Raw genomic sequence first — 22,457 nt, forward strand, 5'->3', positions numbered from 1 at the left:
GTGTCTGGATAACATTTATTAGAAAAATCAGTATCATGGTTTACATAAACAAGCCCAAATACATGATCCACCATACAATCAGCAAAACCCACTGATAGTATCCCTCTGGAGGTGAGGTGTGAGTGGGCTCACACCTTTCCCAAGCACTGTTCAGGCTATCCACAGACCACTTGATCCCCGTCAACATCAATCATGAGTCTACCAGGTCTGCGTCTTGCAATATCATTTACAGCTATATTCACGTAAACCTTTATTACAGATATTCTGCAGCTAGGAAAATAGTGGCAAGCAATAACCTAGCTTTCCCTAGCTTTTATTTTTAGTTTTTGTGACACAGATGAGTGAAATGCACAGTTCAGACAAATATCTAAATATATTTTTGCCCATACATGAATAAATCCAGGGAGCCTTGGGTACAAGAGCTGTCTTCATCTCCCACAGCAGCTTCCACAGCAAATATGGTCTCTTCATTTTTACAGTGTACGCAACAGTATTGTTGCGACAAAGCTAGTTGGTACTATCATTCCCATTTCACAGGTAGAAAAATAGCTTTAGAAAGCTGCATTCTGCTTTTACCTCAGAACCACTAAATGCACTCTAGTTACCCAAGGCAAAAACTACAATGAAGGCAAAACAAATAAAAAACTTCAACTGTGCTACTAAGAGTCAGCTTCAGCAAATACATCTCAGACTAAAACTAACATGTTTTGTCTTTACTGGTATAATATTGTGGCAGCTACACGTTCATCAGTAGTGATACAGTAAAAAAAATAAAGTTAATTTTAGCAGCGTAAACAAGTCCTTAATGTCTTTCCCAAGCTTACAAAGGCAATTCCCCAGGGAGTTAGGAACTGAACACAGGTTATTGACCTTAACCACCAGACACTCCTTTCTGACTAGTTGAACACTGAGAAGAAATCGTGCAAAATTTCCAGGAACCGTCAGCTTTCTTTTGGCCTCAGCAGTACTTGAAGCCATGAGCATTCGGAAAGCCACAAATATAGTCTGCACGATGCTGAAGCCTAGTTCTGATAAGACCATAGATGTTCGTAACATTTTTCTGAAACCGTATGAAAAACCAGATTTTAATTTTATTGTACATTGTTCAGTTAGTTATGGTAGATTTTTAATTATTATTGCTATTGCAATAACATCTGGAGGCCTTCATCAGGACCTGGCCTCACCGCCCCAAGACTGCGTAAGACGCAACTTTTCGGAGTTGTAGCGAATGAGACCCCGCAGACTTCATCATGTAAGGGGAGAGGAAGTGGGGACATGCTTCTGGCATCTGGGGCTGGCAGGCAACCAAGATGCTCTGGGATTGTCCGATGGGCACATGTCCAGTCAGGAGAAGGGCCACAGCACGAGGCTGCAGCTGAAAATAAAATCGATTCTCATAAGGCTGCTCTCACACGCAACTCCGTGAGGTGAAATACTCAGCTGCAACGCAGGCACATGACGTTTCTCCCGCTCCGTGACCTCAGTTAATCCAGCGTGTAGGTTCACGGAGCCGGAGAGAGGCCACAGCGGCGTTTGATAAAGACGGGAGGTTTGACCTTCCCTGCTTGGGAGTGATAGGTGCCTCATGCTTAGTGCTCAAGGTCTGACAGAGCTCACGTACAGGCATGAAGTAAGACATCAGTCTCCATCCCACAAAGCTCAGAATCCGACAGAAAAGATTTAACACGTGGCTTAAGAAAACAAGGCAGGGGAGGGGAAAGGCTGACAAGAGAAGGGGATATATTTATGTATGTAGCTGGGTGCTCAATTCACAGACATGCCCTCGGGCAGTCTATACCAGCAAACACAGCAGTAAGCTGTACTTGTAAATATCTAATTTTTGCTTACTCAGACTGTACACACTGATGACAGCTGGGAGAAGAGCAAAGATGGGTAGGAGGGTGGAGAGGAGAGATTTTTTTTTAATTTCTCATGAAGAAATAGATTTGTCAGTCTCAGAACTGGTGAAAAAGTGCACTGGCATCAAACCATAAAGCAATTCCTGCATGACACATGCTGAGAACCAAGGTTTTGTGGTTTTTTTTTTTCACTGAATGATATCGTTTCACAAAGCATTGGAACATTCTCAGTTAAAGGCCAGATCCTAGCAGTGATGCAAACCAGAGTAATGACACTAGTCAGTGATGCTATACTACAGATCTGGCCTCCTAGCTGAAATTCAGATGCCTGTATTGTCAGACAAAAAGGCCTGCCAAGGCTTTTAAATACTTGTCCCTCACATCCTTTGGACAATATTGTTAGTTCTTACGATTCCACTGTAATGATATTATCCTTCAGGTCATTGACTTGCTAGTATCTAGCAATCAGATGAGATTCTCACTTTGGAATAACCACACCATACATCCCTGTCTTTCCAAAATCCTGGAAAGGTTTTGAATCAGGAAAGTCCAATCAATTAAATTCGAACCGTGTGGAAGAAGAGCCTATTCACTTCAAACAATTAAACAAATTGCGTTTCTAAACATATTTTTTGTTTGTTTATTTCTTTTAAAGTTCAAATCAAACAAGCTGTTTTGATCTGTTGAACCCAAAATATTTTCAGATGGTCAGCTTGTAAACTTTTTGACATGGACTCACATTTTTTCTTGCCAAATTCATGACTTTTAACTCTTTGAGACTCCCTCAGCTTTTGGGATTCCCCTTCTCAATTTTAAATAGTACTTCAAACCCCATTTTGTTTCATCTTTGTAACTGAAACATGCTCCAGTGATTTAAAGCATTTTTGACCTACTGTGATCCTAAGATTTAGCTTTAAGAAGAAATTGTCACTTGCTTTGTTTATTTGTTCTATGTATTTAATCTTGTTTCCTTCTCTGTGTACAATTCTACTCAATATCGGTTCCTACACTCTCCTCATCAGCAGAGTATGTGACTGCACTTTGATTTGGTGGGATTTTTTGAAATTTTCTTGTATTTCAAATGCATATTCTATTCTTCTTCACATTAAAGAAGACTTGTCAGTGAAGTAAGCTTTTTTTCTGGGCTTAAACAGGCTGACAGGGTCCTGCAGCAGTAGACATTTCTATTGAGTGTGAAGAGAGGATTTCTCAGCTCTTCATGAAGGGCTTTGAATCAAACGTCCTATAGAAACAAATCAAGGTAATGTTAAAGAACAGAAACACCCAAGAAGCAATTTGTGCAGGTTCTGATTATTACACAATTCAAGCTGGAACAAAAGTGCTAAATCAAAGCACAGGGTCCCTGTACCATGGCATGCTGAGTTCAAAACTGAGATCCTGACATAAACTTTGGCTTCTTGATCTTTATTTATGCCAGAGAGCATTATTCCTGAACACTACAGAAGTGGTGTATATGAAATCATGTTTGAGGGGATGTCAGACTGCTGCTCTCTCACTACCAGAAAAACTCCAATACAAGTAACTAAGATCCTAACACCAATTTCTTCTGTACACCTTAAATAACATCATCTCAGCTTTGCAGAGCTCTAAGGGACTATATATCAGCTCAAGTACTGGAGTAGACATATAATCCTCAATTGTTCCCCGCAAATTTGCTTAATTTTCTGCATTCAAAGCCTGGCCTCCTTTGCCCACCTGGACTAAAGTTTTCAGGAACTTCTCTGGAGTCAGAAAGTACCTTCTTAACAACATGGGAAGAGGCCTATGTTTTGCAGCTCCTATCCCTCCCTCTGGAAGCCATTCTGCAGAGATGGCAGAGAGGAACGTTTTCTACTGTTGCTCAGGACTATTGATGGAGTAGACATCAGGAGGAACTGGGGCCGTGGCAGAGAGTATGAAATAACAGTTGTGTGCTACAGAGACCCAGAGGCTATGACAATGATAACAAGGCAAAAACCAGAAGTGTTTCTCTATGTCTTAGCAACACATAGCCCATCTCACCCAATTTCCAGCAATCTTTGTCATACATGAGGCTTATGTAGTGATACATTCTTTGTGTGTCTTCATAAGTCCCCCCTCAAGAAGTTTTGAACTTGGCCATTGTCGAGAGAGGACGTTAAGGTGTTTGGCTTTTACAAAGGTCATGGAAACAGACAGCCAGAGAGGAAAGATGGGAGTGCTATGTTTGTGCTCCCACTGAGGGAAGTTCAGCCAAGAGAGAGAAACTTGGAGACTTGGGTACCAGACAATCCACACAGCACAGAAAGTTAAGAACATCCAAACTTCAGTTGTGGTTTTACTTTTTAGGAGACCAAGGAATCCAACCACAAGACACTAAGCTACAGTAAGGGGGTGTACTACTGCAGACTGATTTTAGCCACTGAGAGATCAATGTGCAATATCTCAGCAGGTCCAAACCCAGAAGCTGCTCTGGCTACTGCTTACATTTGCTCATTTCAGTCTAACTCTCTGTCACACCACAGGCCTCCTGCAGGCCTCGGGCAGGTCTGCTTGTCTCTTTGTCAGACAGTTTTTCACCTGCAAAACAGGAACATTTGGAGTACAGTTCAGCTTCATGGGAATATCTTGAAAGTAAATACTATAAAGACACCAAATCACAAGTTTTATAAAGTTGAGGAGAACAGAAGGGGTTGTCTAGAGCCACAATTCTGCCAGTTGCCTCTGCCAACAAAGCTCTCTAATGGGATGACAGCACATGACAAGAAAAGGGATTTAGCTACCAACAGAGCCATGCCCTTTCCCAAGCATAAGCTACACAACACAAGGACTTTGCAGCAGCATGTCTGTGTCAGTGCTGTACAGGTAGAGCTAGTTTGACAGACATTTTAAAAAAAAAAAAAAAACAAAAGGAAAAACTCTAGTGTAGATCTGGCCTGGGTCTACAGATGAGTGTTTCCCGGGTAGTCAACCATCAGCGCAGTACTCCTTGTAGGCAACAACCACCACAGGCATGATCATGGATAGGTACAGCTACCTTCCACAAGCAAAGCAGACTAAAGTAGTACAAATCCATTTTGGCCTGGGCAGATTCAGAGAGTCTTCTGCCCATATATATGGCTGTGTTGAAGGCAAGAAGCAGTGCAGGCCCTGACTGATCCTGCTATAGAACAGTGCATCTTTGAGATGGGCTCGGTCAAAATTTCATAGTTGAATTGGTACAACTTTTCTATGTGGTCCATTTTGAAACTGTTTCTTTGATCTTTTTTCCACCAGTAGAACAAGCACAAGCTAAATTGATGGCAAACAGATTAACCTACTGAAAAGACATGGCGTCAGGATTATAGATTTGAATATTTGAAGAATGTGAATATTGGGAGAACAGAATCAGAAAGAGAGGAGGCCCCTTTTTTGTCACTCATGCTTGGTTTGCACAAGGTTAATAGTATTAGCTGCAGTGGAGTTTCCCCAAGTCTAAACTAGTGTTAGAGAAAGAGGAGAGGCACAGGGAACATCAAGAGTCCACAGTGAGAATTTTTGAATTAGCTAGTGAACTGAACAGTCTGGACAATTTTTAAGTGTATACGTTTCTTACACAGAAGCCTGATGGGAAGGCATAAAGAAAATAATGCTTGTGAAGATGTTAAACGCAATTTAGTCCAAGAAAAAAGTATCAAAGGAAGTATTTGCCCAGGAAGAAATTTATGTTGTATGCAAAGCATAGAAAAATACTTGGGAAGCCACTGTTAACAAAAAAAATCCTCTTTGGCATCTAGTCCAGAGAATAGCAACCAAGAAAAAAGAAGATAATAAGCTTCTGTGTTGCATTACTTTAAAAATTCACTCGAATGAAAGCAAGTAGTATAATAATGAACTGAGTCAGAGAGCACTGTTCAATTAGATGTAGCATTTAAGGGAGTTTATAATAGCAACACTTACAAAGAAAGACTTGGTTGGGCTTATTGTTATGGAAAGGGGAAAAAAGTTGTGGTGAGTTAAATGACATTTATAAAATAGGACGGTCTGATCAAACTGATCCAGATTAGTCCTCCACAGCAGTAAGACCTTAAAATTAGGTCACGGGGATGAAAGGAGAATTTAGTCTAAACTATTTCATACAAAGGCTATGTGACATATGGAACATGTTACCCTAAAGAGTAACTAAACCAAGGAACATGAATGTTTTCAAGAAAGAAAACGACAGGGAACTGCATAAGGAAATTTCCAACCATAGAAGCTTCAAAAGGAATACAATTCTTGTTTATTTATGTATTTATTTAGGGTAGTCAACCATTTTCTCCATTCTGAAGGGAAATCATGATAAGCATTAATTCTTCTTCTTCCCCCCTTCCTAACTGTGGTGTTTGTGGGATTTAGTTTGTTTTGTTTTCATTAGAAGGGCTGCAATTTTGCCTTCCCAGAATATAAAGGACAAGAGGTAATAAAATCTTAATGGCTATGTATTTTCTGTCAATGTGTAATGGTCTAAAAACTTCATTCTTTGTATTCTCTTTTTCTTTCACTAGGAGTTTTATGAGTGTGAAGATATTTTAGTACAAAATGGGCACTTTACTTCTTTTTACATATCTGGAAAAACTTCATGTCCTGAAAATGTTCTCATGGCTTAGTCTGTCTAGAATTAGACACCAGCAAGCAATCACCAGAACAAGCCATGAGACAATTTGTGATAGTACTGCTGGTCCTACCCTGCTGTACTTGAGTTCCTTGAACAAGTTCTTACTCAATCTCCCTGCTAGGTATCTCAGATACTGTCTCCTGCGTTACACATTGGGCTAAAGAGGTACAGTGCTTTTTTTGATTACTGTATATCGAGCATCAACCTGTAATGTAATGTTTTAAGACAGATGCAAGGACTAAACTAAATAGAAAAAGAGAAAAGCCAAAAACAGGCCAAAATTGCAACCTTTCGTCTGAACCCTTCCAGCCTGTAGGAGAAACCAGATTTCAATCACAGCCTCAGAATGGCTAATTCTCAGTGGTGCAGATTTACCTCACCTAACACAAAGCATACCATTTAGACAACTCAGCACGGAGAGGCAAGATGGATATTTGCCTTCAGTGTGCATACTGGAAAGGTTTTAAAGTTAACCCTCAGTGATGTGAGGGGTTTAAATCCCGTAATGCAACTGTGGGGTTTGGGAACTGCAATTGAAGGAAAATATTGAAAATTAATCCAGAACTTTAATTTCAAATCTTGAACCTAAGACCTTATTGTAGTATGAAAATTTCTCTCCAGTTAGAAACAAATAGAAGAAAATTTAGAGACCATTGTCTTTATACTGTGAATAAAACTCTCTTTTCCACTGCCAAAAATTGCAGGTTAGGAAGCAGGCAGTGAAATTACAATATATTTTTGTGGAATGATACTTGCATTTTAAGGTATTTCTTTCATTAGAATGTAGACAAACTAGCCCCGTTTGTTGCAGTAATATTATTTTCTTCCTTTCACATAGCTGTAGACTATCTGAACCAGCAAAACAGATGACTCCCAAGTTTCACAGCAGACTCGTATTTTCCCCAAATTTAAGGGAAAGGAAAGAGTTTGGAGAAATGACAATCTTAGTTTCAGCTTGTTGATAGAAAACAGAAAAGAGGACAAGAAGATAGTTTGGTTTTACCACCTTGTTGTTCAGAAATTTCCATATTCTTCCTTCCTTCACTTTTGTTAAAGATCTGACATGGAAAGATCTTCTAAACACAGAGTCACATTTTCTTCTAACTTGTACCAAAGTAAATCTGGCACACTCAAGTCAATAGAGTTATTTTAAGTCTAAACAAGCAACTTAATCAGAAGACACAGCATAGTTTCTTAAATTCCTCCAATTTATTTGGAATCATGTTGATTGTGAGTATTAACACCTGACCCATTCCCTGTTGGATTTCCTCATAACAGCTTACCAGTACTGACATTAACTTAACAGAAAACTCAGCCAGCTCAGACACTATGCCAGATTATGACCTCAGTTATATGCAACTCAGTCTACAGTCGCCTGCTTTCTGCGTGACCAAAAGCAGAATTTGGCCTCGAGCTTTAATTTTTAAGTTGCATATACACAGTTGCCTCCAAGCATAACACCATTTAATAATTTAAAATGGGAAAAAATGTTCTTTGCAATTTTCCTTAATTTCTAGCAGTCCCAAAATATGTGTCTTATCTTTTCTAAATAACCCTAGCACAGTATTTTGCTTGTAAATCCAACCTCTGGACAGGCACTTGAGTCCCATAGTCCAGATGATTTGAATCCCCCAGTCTTGACCTGCCAGGTTCTCTTCTGCTTTCCACTCACCTCTATCTTAATGGAAGCTATACTGAAAGTTTGAAATCACAAACTGTACCCCCATATGTACGCTAACAAGAAAGGCCTTCATGACATGGGCAAGGAAGACATTTCTGAGGCTTGACGTGCTTTCAGCCCAGAGCTGTAGGTTTAGGGTGAGATGATGGGAGCATGGGACAGAAAAGAGGTATGTGCGTGCTTTTGCTTTTTTTCTGGGAGGGCTCAGGAGGTATGTCCTGAGTATGTGTAGGCTTCCCATCAGTGCCAGCCACAGGAAAAGTTGCCTTCCATTGGAAGAGCCCTCTACTCCTGCCTGTAGCTCAGCAAAGCTCTTTGTGTTCCCATTGTCAAAAAGGCCTGAGAACTTATTATCCCCTTTACATCCAGTTATCCCAAGATGTTGACTGACCTCTCACCTTTAGCAAAGAGTTTCCCCATATGTTTGCCTCCCCAAAGTTCCTAAGGATGTGATTGCTTTGTTTTGTTTTTGCAATGGGCTCCTTTCCATATTTTCTAGTAACAGGCTGAGATCAGGTTAGGAAGATGCTGGTCTTTCACAGGTTTCAGTGAACATGCTCCCCCATTTTCTAGCACTGGTAATATCCTGAATCATTTTAACATGGGCCTTTAACTCAGAATCTGCACAGAACACACTTGCTGGGTTAAACTCACCACACACCGCCAAGGGCCAGTACCTAGTCAGAGAGGAATATAAGAGGGAGGGAGGCGTCGCTCCCTCTCCCCCCGGCTTTGCTCCCATGACTGTTCAGCTTGCTCAATGCAACTCTGCCTGCAGCAAGGAGAGCAGGGGCTGCTCACCCAATACTCCCTGCTGAGATGAGGTGGGTGGAGAAGGGGTGTTAAGCTGACAGAAGTGCAGAGAACCCAAGCTTCACCCCATTCTGCTTCCTCACTAGCCAAAGTAGCTGGCTGGGAGCATGGGAGAGTAAACTGCTCTATGAAAAAAAAAAAAAAAAAAAAGGGAAAAAAGAGAAGGATGAAGTAATTGACTCTTGTAGCAGAGCAAAGGGAGTGCGTGTGGTGGTGGAGGGAAGATAGGGAGGAACTGTGACTCTGACTTACAATATATTCTGCACTCTGCTCCTGGGGAGATGCAGCTGTGCATCTCCCCTTGTATAGGCTACACTGTAAAGTTACACCGTCGTCCAAAGTAAGCATCCCTAATTCTCCCATTTCCTGAAGCACAACAGCATTTGGCTCCTTTTTAATCAGGGATTTCTACTGTGCAAATTGAAGTCTAAGACCAGGCTTTTCCTATGTGCAGAATTAAAAATCTCTCCCTTGATTGTTTTGTTGGTTCCTGGGGAAAACTACTGAACCGTTACAGCCGATTTACATTGGCCTGCTCCTTTTTTAAGGCTGATTCCAAGTTATTCTTAATTCCTCAAGGCACCTGAGATCTTCTGCATGAGCCAGCCATGGACACCTTTGGCAATGTTTCCCACATCCTTTTCCCTCCCTCTGCTTGCTTCCCGGTTACTTCTGACTTCACTAGAGTAAGGACTGTTTCCCTTTTCTACTGCTTCAATAGGAAGAAATATGGTATGGAAGTACTTCTGATTTTGGCCAGCTGTCTCAATGGACTTTGGTTGGGGCCAGCAGAGTGTTGGGAAGAACCTGAAGGAGGAGGCTGGTCCAGTGGGTAGAACCAACCACAGGCTAGACCTCACAAGAGGAAGGTCTGAATACCCACTCTTCCATTTTCTTCTCACATGACTTTGGGCTTGCATATCCTTGGAAAACTCACATAACCTGTCTGGGCTTTAGTTTCCAAACTGTAAAACAACAGCAAAAGCATTTGGTCACCAAAGCCATTCTTAATTATTAAAAAAAGCTGCAAGCTGCAGCATTGCCATGCCTGCAGCAAAACTGCCAGCAGCCTTCTCTTACCCTCTGTTAGTTCTCATGCACTCACAGCACCCACTCTTGCAGTGCGGGCTGTGTGTTCAAGCATGATTTCTTGCCTCTAACAGCAGTGAACACCTGATCTCTTACAAAAGGAGTAAACTCCTGCAGCAGCATCTCCATAGCTCGTATCTAACCTGCGAGTCATTTATCCAATCATATAACTAACCTTTGTGGTAATCAGATGTCAGTAGGATTCTTTCATGAAATGTATAAAGTGTGCATATGACAAGAGGTGAACAAAAGCCTGTTCAAAAAATTACTATTTCTATTCCTAGTTCCCATACCCTGACAGTTACTTTATTCCTGCCCTTCAACAGATAAAATTTTTCATAACCAGAATTTCTTCAGTAAGAAGCAATTTTCAAAAAAGACATACTAGGTATTGACTGTATAAGGAGAGGCAAGGCTAGCTGCTGTACATCTCACTTGTTTCCTTCCCTTGCCCAGTTTAGAACCTTGCTTTTCTATCAAATATCTGGAGATCATATGCCTGGCACAAGACAGCATGTGTTAAAGTACTCCCAGTTTTAAAATTCTTCTTTCAAAGATTTTTGGCAAGGAAGATGGGGGGGAGGCATTGTGTATCAAGAGCAAAATGGCATCTGGATCGAAAGATAAGAAAAATACTGTGGTTTCCAAAACCCAAGGCAGTTTTCAGATGACTTTTGGACCTGGCAGAGGTGCAGAGCTTGCATTAGCACAATAGGAGAACACAGAGATCACGCTTTGACTTTGGAAGGGAGGCCTCAATTCTGCAAATTAGCAGACACTTTGGATGCAGTTTAGCAGAGCATTCAACCATGAGCTTAACGGGTGAGCAATCTATGTTTCAGTGGGGCAACTCACAAGCTTAAAAATCATACATTCCGCTAGACTGGGACCAGAATGCTCACCATCCTTGAGCATTAACCCCCAAATATAGTTGAACTCAAAGCAAAGTGTTAATTGAGAGTTAAAATTAGAAAACTTCTGTGTCTCGAGGAGAACTGCATACTGGAAATTTTATCCACATGAACATTGATGAACCAGGGGACTCACAAGCAAAGTTCCACTTCAGGCAAAATTTTACAAGGAAAAAAATGCAGAGTAGCTAGATTTACCGGAACAGTCTTTACCCTCAGGACAGGCCTACATGTAAACAATTTGCTATAAAGTAATGCCAATTAGTAGAATTACTTTTTTCCTCTAAATGGGCAACAGCTTTTTTAAAGATTCAGATGCAATGGAAAAAGAGTAAGTCTTTCATGGGCATACATTATATTTGTGAGCTCTTCTCCCTAAGGATTCAGGGGTCTCACTGTGCAGCTGGGAGCAGTTCTAAGAGACTCATCATGATTTCACAGTGTAAAACTGGGCAAGGTTGTTGGGAGAGGCGATGTCTCATATTAGGCCAGCTTATTTAGCTTGTCAGAATAGACAGGCTTTTAGGCATACAAGGTCTTTTTAATCTAAAGGCTACATTTTTTTGCAAAGAAGCAAACTTCTAATCTTACATTTCCCCCCAAAACACTTCCCTGTATTTTATGAGAAATACAAGACTCTTTTTTTCTGAGAATAACTTTAAAAATATAATTTTAAGCTGGTTGCAAGCAAGCTACTGCACCTGTGCAAAGACCATGGAAAAGGTATTAATTATATACTGTAATGCTAATTTCTCACTATGGTCCTGATGCGAACAATTCAGTTGCATGCCACGTGTATGATACAGTAAGGATCAAACATCAACTGTCTCTACTCACATTGTCATCCCCCCGCACCCCTTACTGTGCAAAAGTTTTGTCCAATTCAGGCTGAATTCAGTGAGGTCCTATTGGTGGTTTTAAAGTATTTGGATCAGGCCTGGAGTCCTGTTCTTGAGAACTCTGCACCAAATACTTTTCACCTGCAAGTCTAGCAAGACTTTCCTATTTGGAGGTTCATAAACCTTTGAGGAACAGGGAGAGGCAATTCAGAAAGCAAACTTTGATTCACGAAGTGGCCGCGGATGTATTTCTGTATGGCTTTAAAGAAACCTGGAGTCATCGGCTTTTGCAAAGCAAACACAGGTGCAGTTTTGGATGAAATGAAATGGTGCTTCCCCCCCAAAGCTGTGGCGTCATGGCTTGCCCGATCCCAGCCCACGGAGCACACCCGGGGTGGCAGTGCATTGCGTGTGGAGGCACAGCAAGGCTGATACCCAGTGCTTGGGGAAAACTCTCAAGCAGCCGTGCTCCTCCTTCTAAGCAAATGGTACCTTAAAAATTTGGGTGTTGTAAGAGGCAGTGTTGCCTTAACACCATTCCTACTCTCAAGGCAAACATCTGTATTCAAGGGTCACAGTAGAGCTGTCAGAAAACCAAAGAAAAGCTTTTTTTCCCCAACAGAAATATCTCAGGTTAACTTCAGGGTTTTTTAAAATTCTAACCAAACAAAAGCTCATTTCATTTCTAACTAGCATTCCCTATTACCATATTTCTGTTTCCTTGTGGGTGTGAGTTCTGTCTGTACCCATAAACAAGGTTTAGGGATGCAAGATTTTTCATACTGAGACTCTAATATTTCTGAAGCTGTAACCCTTGTTTTCTTCTGTTTACTTGCTTGATTTCACTGTTTTCCTTACTTCATAAAAGAAAAAAAAAATTGGAAGGTATTAAAAAAGATGGAAGAGGAAGTTTTCAGTTTCTAAGCCAAAGCAAAATAGAAACCCTTTTGTTTTCAGTGTAAAATCCAGTAAAATAATGATCTTGAAATTCACAGTTTAAAACAGTTTCCCTCGTGAGTTTCCTAACATCAGAAAAACTAAAAAATAGCATTTTTAAAATCTCTCCATTTTTTTCTACTCAATTTGTTTCCTACAAAATGAGTTGTCCAGTGGAAATGTAAATGTAAAAACACACCAGACCATCCTACATCACAGGGTCTCTAGAAGGCTGCTCTTTCATAGCCTAGCAGAAGAGGGACAAAATTCTGATAATCTGAGAGGTGCTTCCCTTTCTCCTCCTGCTACCAAGTTAAACAAAACCCACCTCTGGCATTTAAAAATAGAATGACCAGACCAATCTGTTATAAATGTGGACCACTTCACCTTAACCCTTTCCATGGCTTCCCTTGCTCTTTCCAGTCATGCCTGCGCTATATCCAGAGGCCAGGCTTGAACCCCCCAGAATTGTGGGGAGGTGAAAGAAGTGAGTTTCATCTGGAAGACTGCTCTCAACTTTAATTTTGGAGGGCTTAAGCCCTCAAAGCATGTCTCTGATGAAAAAAAGAGGGACTGAAGCTACTGCCTGACTTTAATACAAAACAATTAATCAGCCCTGGTTGAGCCAAAGTAGGTCCAGGTTGACTTGAAAGGTTAATGGATCTTCAAACTGTTTTAAAAAAAGACTTAGATGGAGTTTCAGGGCTGCAACGAAACATGAAACCAGGCCTCTTTGGTGTGGCTTTGGGCTTGTTACAAACATCTTGCAGAGCTTGAAAACTGCTTTTGATGATCAGCCTAACTTCCCTTTCCTTAGTTTAATCCCATTTTTCCTGATTGCACTCCTTTGCCCCACCCCAAAGTGAATGCTCTCTTTCACCAATGCTTACGCTTTCCAGAACTTTGCACTGGGTTTTCTGTCATGCTCTTTCTGCCAGCTCATAGCAAAAGCTTGCACGTTCAAGGCAATTTCCTCAAAGGTCAGTTATACAACACTTCCAGTCATTTTTGCAGCTCTTTCCTAATTTTCTTTTTGTATGACAATATCTTCCAACTTTCAAGCAGCTTTCCCAATTTTTCTGCTGTGCTACAAAAAGCGGCAATTCCTTCCTAGCTCTGCAGTGCAGTGCCTCAGTATTTGCATTTATTAAATACTGTGCCTTTCCAAATTTTTAGATCATTCCTGGGTCTGATCAGGTATTGCTCCTTTCTAAATTTCTTTTCCCCTCTGTATATCATTGCTCAATACCACTATTCCCCCACCACGAGAGCTTGTAATTTCTACTTTGACTTTCATTTTGTAATTTTCTGCCAATATTTAATGTCTCCATCTCCCCAGCAGAGATTGTATTTCTCTTTGCTCACTGCTGTTTGCATCCCCTCCAAATTCAGCTGCAAATTTAATTTGTTTGCTTCTTGGCCCAGCCGCTATTAACAAATGGTAATGAAAAGATTAACTAACACACAAACAGTTTATCAGCTTAAAATATCCACTGCCATGTTTTAGTTCTGGCGTTTTCTATTCTTCTGTTTGCAAATGCCTTCTCAAAAAAAAAAAAAAAAAAACAAGTGCAAAGCTCTGGGCAAATCTTCTGTTTTTGTAAAATTAGCACAGGCCTAGTCAAGTCATTGGAATTTATTGATTTGGCTAAGGATATGACCTTTAGATTTCTTGTTACTTTGGACAGTTTTCAGAGCTACACAGTGAATAATATGTAGAAATACTTCAGCTTTTGTGGAAATTGTTTACCCAATTATGGCTTTAATTCTTTGTCATGACTAAGATGCAGCTGACTGCTCATCTCAGATGGCATTGTTTTTATTTCCTTGCATTTCATGCTTGTCATTGATAAATCAACCTTCCATACAGCATTACAGATGGACTTTCCTCATCCAGCCAGTGCAACATGAAAACCCCAACTTGCAGCAGAATACCTGTATGACCTTGCAAACATCATCTGAATTCTGCGTATTCCAGTTTCTGCTCTTTAAAATGGGGACAATGGCAGCCCTCCTACTTTGTCAGTATTAACCAAGATAAGTGCTTATGGAGTGCTCAAATATCAGTGACGTGAGAATGGCAAAAGAAAACAGAGGTTGATTTACACTGAGAACATTTATGGAAATATATTTGTTAAGATGCCTCGTTACTCTCAAAACAGACAGGCGTCTCCCACGGAGCGTGCAGGGCATCATACTGCAATGTTATTGTGCCTTGTGTGGAGAGAGGAAATCTTTACTTTTGGTCTCTTAGCAGGGCAACAACAGCCAGCTCTTTGAGGGAGAAAGCAAAGGATGTCAGGGCGTATATCTAGGGTAATAAAACCCCAACACCATTCCACAGAGTACTTTACTTTGCAGATGTGGAAAGTAATGAATGAAGATTTTGACTTGATCAAACTCTTCCAACAAATCAGAGAAATCAGGATCCCAGCCTTCCAAACCCTTGTTCTGACCTTCTCAATACACAGATTAATTAGTCAACAGGTTAATGCAAAATTATACCACAGCAGTCGGGGCAGAGACAGACAGGTGTAAATATCATGTCACAAAAATGCCAGTGAGGAAAGGAATTCAAACAGAAAAAGACCTAGTTGTGGCTGAGAAAATCCTGCCTACTTCTGTAGTTGATTATAGACCTGGGGATGTAGCTAGTACGGTTGATATTGTACCGGACATTATTAATAGTCGAGTCCCTCGATGGGATTGCTAGAGGATGCTGGGGAGTGTCAAATGCCTCCAGGGGGGTCTCGAGTGCCCTGAACTCCAGACGATGTCGGTGGCGGGGGAGGAAGGTGCAGGGCCAAAACCTAACAGAATTAACTTTGCACAAGGTGTGAGAAGCAGCTGCTGTTCCAAGTAGTGAGGTAAGCACCAAGGAACTGCTCCTGACCTTTCTCTTGGAAACGGGCAGGTATGTGTAAGGCGATCGCATTTTGATCTCCGAAAAGATGCATTCGTGGAAAGATCAAACGTAGACACACACATGCCGTTGCAATCGCTGTGTCTGAAATGAACCAATACTGCCGTCGTTCTACACAGCGCATTTAACTGTTCAGAAAACAGATTGCTCCTCGCAGCAGATGTGTTGTCACAAAACTGTCCCTCAGAAAGATGTCACCAGTCGGGAAAGCTTTCCTCAATGACTAGTAGGGTCATGGTCACAATGGTAATCATAAATAGTATTGTAGATTGGTTCGAAGTGCAGATGAGTTTTGCGTACTTGGGTGAACAGCTGTCTTGCTGTGCTTTGCTCAGCCAGTCATTTAAAGAGGAAAAGGAAATGTCAGTGACTCAGTAGGCTGAACTCCATTTCCATAAGAGATTAGGTATACACCATTCACCGGAGGCTATTGCGGCTCAGCCCTCCGATGTGTCTTCTCTTTTGAAAATGGCCTTGAGTAATGCATGATTAAAAGCAACTGACCTGCTGCAGAGATTAAGAAACTTTGGTGGCCTCATCCTCAGATACGGTGTGTAGCTGCACTCCCCAGCCCATCTGCAAGAGGAATGCATTAGTTTCAAATTCCTTCACTCTAACTTACAGTTTGGTTGGCCCTGAGGATGGGAGGGTTAACACTTAAAGCTGCTATAACTCAGTCCCACTTGATTTTGTCTCTGAATTCTTCGGCCTCTTAGTGGGCTCTTGTGAAAGCTTTAGCTTCAATCCGTATGTGTTGAAATTTCCGTATCTTGAGAAGTGGAATGTTCAGGAGGGTCATAGCGTCTCTAGGGACATTCAGCACTCTGCAGCAATCTACCTTAATAAATCCTTCTACAGGCACATATTGTACAAATAGTCGATTACTATTCTGGAATACGGTGTAAATTTTTTTATGCAATTATTTCATACTCCCATCTTACTGAATATTCAGAATGCAGTGATATTTTTCTTGTCCTGTACTTTTTCACTGTCCCCCTAAGCACAGAGGGGAAGGGCTGCATTTCTTCTCAACATGGTTATTAGGATGAAAGAATCAACAGGGTAGTCTGCTACTTGTTGCTTTCTGTGAGTTTGTGAAAACAGTGCTTAGCAAGCAATGACAATAATTACACTGTCGTCTTTGGCAAAAGCCTGAATAAGCTGTCAGCCACCACAAATGATCATTAGTTGCTTAGTCTGAAGAACAAAAGCCGCTCTTAAATTTTGCAGAAAGTGCCAAACACTTCAAGCTGACTTACATAAATCATGTCAAGTATTACAATGCTGAATGTAAAATTCACCAGTCACTTTTCCTTCTATTCCAGTTCCTCTTAGCAATGACTTAAAAGTAAATACTTAGGCAGTATCTCACAGTACTAGGATTTCATTATTTTCACAGAACATATTAAATGACACTTCAGTATTCAGCTGTGTAGACTGTTCAGAGACTGATCAAAATAAAGCAATACAGATTTCTTTTTTAAATCACCACAAACAAAACAAAACTAAACAAAGCTTTCCAACACTATATAAAGTGTTGAGTTTGAAAAGAGCAGAAAGTGATTTGCCAGAGTCTGTCGGGGATTTAATTTATTGATGGAAGCAATAAGTAAGCTTATTTATTTCTCCTAAATTTAGGCCTTCCCTGAGACACCTAGATTAGACGGCAGTAATACCCTGCTAACACCACATTCATAAGCAGGAATACAAACCATTAAAATAGAGTAAAGCTAAGCTACAGTTGAAAGATCAAACAACTTTGCAATGCATGAGCTTTTCTTTTCTATGGTGCTTGCTTTTACCCGCTGTGCCACAAATGCGAGCAATCTCTAAGTCAAACTCGTTTAGTGCAAATTAACAGCCAACTCTGTATTGCCAGAATATACTGGTTTTCCTGGCATACTGTGACATGTGCTCCCACAAATCCTCTGGACAATTCAAAATACCTAATTGTTACTTGGTTCTACTCCTTGTTCCTTTAAGGAACTTCTTTGCTTCTGTTGCCATGTTTGCAATCACTTTTGAAAGCCAGGATAGTATCTGTGAATAAGGGGGCACTAGCACTATGCAAAGGGACCGACTCAAAGTGACGAACATGTCTTCCTACCTCAATGTCCAGTGCTTTTCCACATTGCACGTAGCAGTGGTTTTGAGCACATTTAAAGGCCGATTTGAGAGCCATGTGCTCCCCGCCCACTTTTTAATTACCTCTAGCAAGAGCTCAGAGCATCCAAAGTGCGTCCCAACATCTAGAAGGGCACACAGAATAGCACAGCACAACAGAAGAGCTGGTCCAAAGCTTCTCAGTGGCTGAAGGAAAACAACTTTCTGGAATACGTCAGCAGCCCTTGCTGAACTCCCAAGAGATGGAATAGAAAAGGAATTGGGATATACAGGAGCAGAGAGACAGAAAACAGGGTGGATATCACAGCAGCAAGACTGTGTCAGGCTGCTTATGCCCACCCTAGGTAGCTGCCTACTCTCTGTGGCATAGGCACAAAGTGAGACGAGTAGTCTACCATTATGTCCGGCCACTAGTGAGTCCTCAGTCAAGTGACAAGTTCGCCATGAACCGATAGGTCAACAAGGGATACTTTTTTGATGTGAATCCAGAGAAGGTGCTGGATTAATTCTGCTGGATTCACACGATATGAACTGTTCTACAACCACATGGCTTCTAGGACAGGTATGTAGTAAGAAAGATGTTTATGCTCATTGGAATGGATGTGTCATTATATCCAATATATATTGAAGATCCTTTTAAGTCATATGCCGTCATACACCTTAATGTTGACTAGGCTGTGTGTCACAGCTGACCTGACAGCCCATGGAACAGAAACTGAGCTCAGGTACCAGCGTTAATAGTCTGACACAATCAGATATCAGGCAGAAATGAAGCGGAAGCAGTAACCGATTATGGTCTTCTCTATTTGCATCTAATAACATTAATTCAGCTGATACAGGACTAGGGAGCATGCTGCTGGGCTGTGCTCTTATTCTGAGGTCACCATGGAAATGCTTGCCTATGCCTGTTTGGGACCCAGGCCCCAAATAATCTAGTCTGTACTTCCTGTAGGAGTGTAAATAGTATTGTGTCCGTTTCTAGGACCATTCATCACACTTACTTGACCACAAAGAGTCCTCAAAGACAGCTAAAATGAACATTTTCAGGGATTTACATGTGGAAAATTTCAAGAAATACCTTGAAAAACAACATAAATATCTCACAGTCATCAGCTAACTAGAAAAAGGTTTGCCTGAACAAAATCTGTCATTCTACCTGAAAGGCATCATTTTAATTTTAAGAATTTGTAATGAGAGAACAGAAAAATTCATGTGAAGGACTGAATTTTGGGGGGATTTTTATATCATTCTCCAAAAGGCTGAAGAAAGAACTATTGCTGCTTGTGCTGGAGTAGCTTCTGCTAAGGTCCATACAAGCCTGTACCCCAGGAGCCTGGAGGTTAAGCCTGTTTTCTCTTAGGCAGGATACCTCTGTTGAAATCTTGCCTCCGAATGCAAGTCTCCTCTATAGGTAACTTATGCACTGGGCTACATTTCTGTTTTGTGAATTGCACTGTGTAACTTTTGAAGCATGTCCAGAAACATCAGAATTATTTGCTTGGAAAATGTGAAAACATAAACTTTTTAATGTTTTACATTTTCCTCTCCTTTTTATCTATTTAACAACACACAAAAAATGGTACAAATTGCAAATTACCTTCAATTTAGACAGGCACAAAGTTTCAGTTTGGGCAAAGAGCCATTTATCAAAAGCAATATTGACCAGCCCTATGAACCCTACACTTTTAATGTATCTTATACTCAAAATAAAGCCAAGGCCATAAACCAGCTGCAGTTTCCCAATGACACCCATTTCTCCTAGCTAGAATAATGCCTTAGGCATATTCTGAGGTGCTGGACTTCAGGGGCAGCCTGACAATTTCGAGTCATGGGCTGGAATTTCTGAACACACCACTTATGAACCTTATAGGTGAACCGTCCTGGAGGAACTCCCTGAAAACTGTAATCTTACCAAGCATTTGCATTTACTTTCCAAACTTGGTTCTGAAACATTTTTACTTTTGCAGCAAATAATTTGCAAAGCACAAATCAAACTACAAGTCAAATTTTGGAGTGGTTTAACACCCTTCCCACCAAATCCACAAGACATTTTATGTTAGGTTCAGAAAAATACTTTTAAACATTTTTTTCCATTAACAGGATTCCTCCATGGACAAGAAAATTAGAGCTTATTTGAACTGCTCTAATTCTGAGGTCCCTAGCCCTTCCTTGTGTGCAGCATGACATTAAAGAGAGTCTGCAGGAACTCCACTCTTACTTTTCCCACCTCATCACCTGCTCCAACTTGTGTATTTTGCTAGTGCCACTTAGTTTTGAAACTAAGCAGACCAGTGATTACATGCAGCTGCATGCTGGCATGAATAATGCCTTCAGCTTTTGGGCTGAGCGTTGTCAGAGCTTTGCTCACCATCCTATGGACTCGTGTGTCATACTGTGTGTGGGTTAGCTCTTCTGAGTGCTGTAAGAAATCTGCTGAATGACGTCTGTTTTATAATATTTTTACTGTTTTTAAAAGCAAATAATTGACTGAGGGAAGACCAAATTGCACAGGAAGAGGTCTTTTTATATGGTCTGGGCTCTGAGATCCATCTACATTAAGTTAGTATTTACTTAGGTATGACAGTAATTGTATGGTAACTAAAAATCTTAGATTTTTTTTTTTTTTCCAAAGCATAACATTGCTGCAAGCAACAGTCTAGATTTAGGTGAACTCATACTGTGACAAACTGAGAATGGAGAAAACACATTTCTTGTCCATAAAAGGACAGATCACACATCCACAGAGGGTAGCTCTGATTTTGCTGCAGTTCCAAACTATGAAGTGGGGACTCACTGTTGCTAAAAGGAGTTTTACTTAGAGTGGATAGAGGATTCTCCAGTAAAAGTTTTTTCTTTTTTTTTTTTTTTTTTTGCCTTATTATACAGAAAATGGTTTCCATTTTTAAACAGAAAATGGTGATTTTTTTGCAGCGGAAAATTTTCTGTTCAAAAGGTCTGATATTTCTGCAAGTTCTTCTGGGAAAAACCCAGAGTACCTAGAGTGTCACCAGCAGGTCGAGGGAGGGGATCCTTCCCTTCAACTCAGCTCAGGTGAGGCCACATCTGGAGTGCTGTGTCCAGTTCTGGGCTCCCCAGTACAGGAGAGACATGGACATACTGGAGCGACTCCACGAAGATGATTAAGGGACTGGGGCATCTGTCATATGAGGAGCGGCTGAGAGCAGGGGCTGTTCAGCCTGGAGAAGAGAAGCCTCAGGGGGATCTTATCAAAGTGTAGAAATGCCTGATGGGAGGGGGTAAAAAAGATCGAGCCACGCTCTTCTCAGGGGTGTCCCATGAAAGGACAAGAGGCAATGGGCACGAACCGGGCTATAGGAAATACTACTGAAACATGAGATATTTCTATTTATTTATTTATTTACTGTGAGGGTGGTCAAACACTGGAGCAGGTTGCCTAGAGGGGTTGTGGAGTCTCCACCGATGGAAATATTCAAAACCTGACTGGGAACAGCCCTGTGCAAGCTGTTATAGCTGACCCTGCTTTGAGCAGTGAGATTGGACTAGATGATCTCCTGAGGATCCTTCCAACTCCATCTGTTCCGTGTTCTGTAACTCTGTGCCTCCATCCCAGAGTACTAGTGATCTGACACATGGTGGATACGTTTGCAGTGCAGGAGAATCAAGTTCAACACTCTCCTGAGTGACTCGAAGCAGTACTACAGCCAGGTTTTACCACGTGGTATGAGAGTTCTCTAACATGCATTTAATATTTTCTCTTTCAATTCACTATCTGTACAACAATTTTATAAAATAGGTGTGCTTCGAAGCGAATCTTCTGTGCTTTAGTATTTTACATTGAAAATTAATTTCATTTAAATATAAGTGCAAATACAAAATATACAGGTATCCACAAGGAAAAAAGCACCTCCTTAGATGGATGCTCACAGTTCTTAACTATGCAAACAGGATGACAGAAAGATTGAAAAAGAAATGACAAATGAGCTTCTAGAACATGCTCAGAAGCTAGAATTACAAGGACACTACAAGAATCCATATAGAGCAGTGCATGGCAAAGTACAGTACAGAGACGAAGCACACTTTTAAGTCCAGTGTTCAAAATTTTGATATTGAGTTCATTTTGAACTTTATGAACAAGATTCTTCCTTTTTTTTAGGGGGTGGGGGAGGAGAGGGGAGGTGTCCTCCATCTGTCCTTGAACATTTCTAACTACTGTGAGTTTAATTACACTTTATATAAATGTAATGAAGGAACTTCATTAAAAACAGCAAAAAACCCAGGCCCCCACCCCGAAAACAGGCAGTACAAAATGGTCTGTGGATCCGTCTGAATTTCCCACTTGTATTAGAGAAGCCTAATCACTGCTTTCTGAAGTTCAAAATATAAGAAACCCCACTTTGCTGCTTGACTGCATCCTTTTCCTTCAATACTTTTCCTTATAGCACCGGAGAGAGAAAGAGCTATTGAAACACAGTATTTATTTCCTACTGCATGATGATGCTCTTAGGGTAAAGTTAAACACAAGTTAAACACAAATTCCTGTTCATCTGATGAACAGGAATTTGATGGATCCAAGAGATCGCAACACACAAAACTTGACAACACTTAGCAAAGTCAGAACTTTACAAAACTTTAAAACTTTCATTTTACACCATTAGAGAGTCTGCTACTCTGCATAATCGTGCAAT

At 40.8% G+C, this 22,457-nt stretch overlaps 1 protein-coding gene and 1 long non-coding RNA gene across 2 annotated transcripts in view; one reads left to right on the forward strand and one right to left on the reverse strand.

Annotated features, from left to right (window-relative positions):
* The window catches only part of LOC115352804, a 77,749-nt gene that overhangs the window by 38,160 nt on the left and 17,132 nt on the right, over positions 1–22,457 (reverse strand). The gene's annotated exons all lie outside the window — the stretch shown is intronic.
* NTF3 (neurotrophin 3) overlaps positions 1–22,457 on the forward strand; it is a 54,052-nt gene that overhangs the window by 30,073 nt on the left and 1,522 nt on the right. The window lies entirely within an intron of this gene.

The sequence above is a fragment of the Aquila chrysaetos genome, chromosome 17 (assembly GCF_900496995.4).
Source record: "Aquila chrysaetos chrysaetos chromosome 17, bAquChr1.4, whole genome shotgun sequence".
Lineage (NCBI taxonomy): Eukaryota > Metazoa > Chordata > Aves > Accipitriformes > Accipitridae > Aquila > Aquila chrysaetos.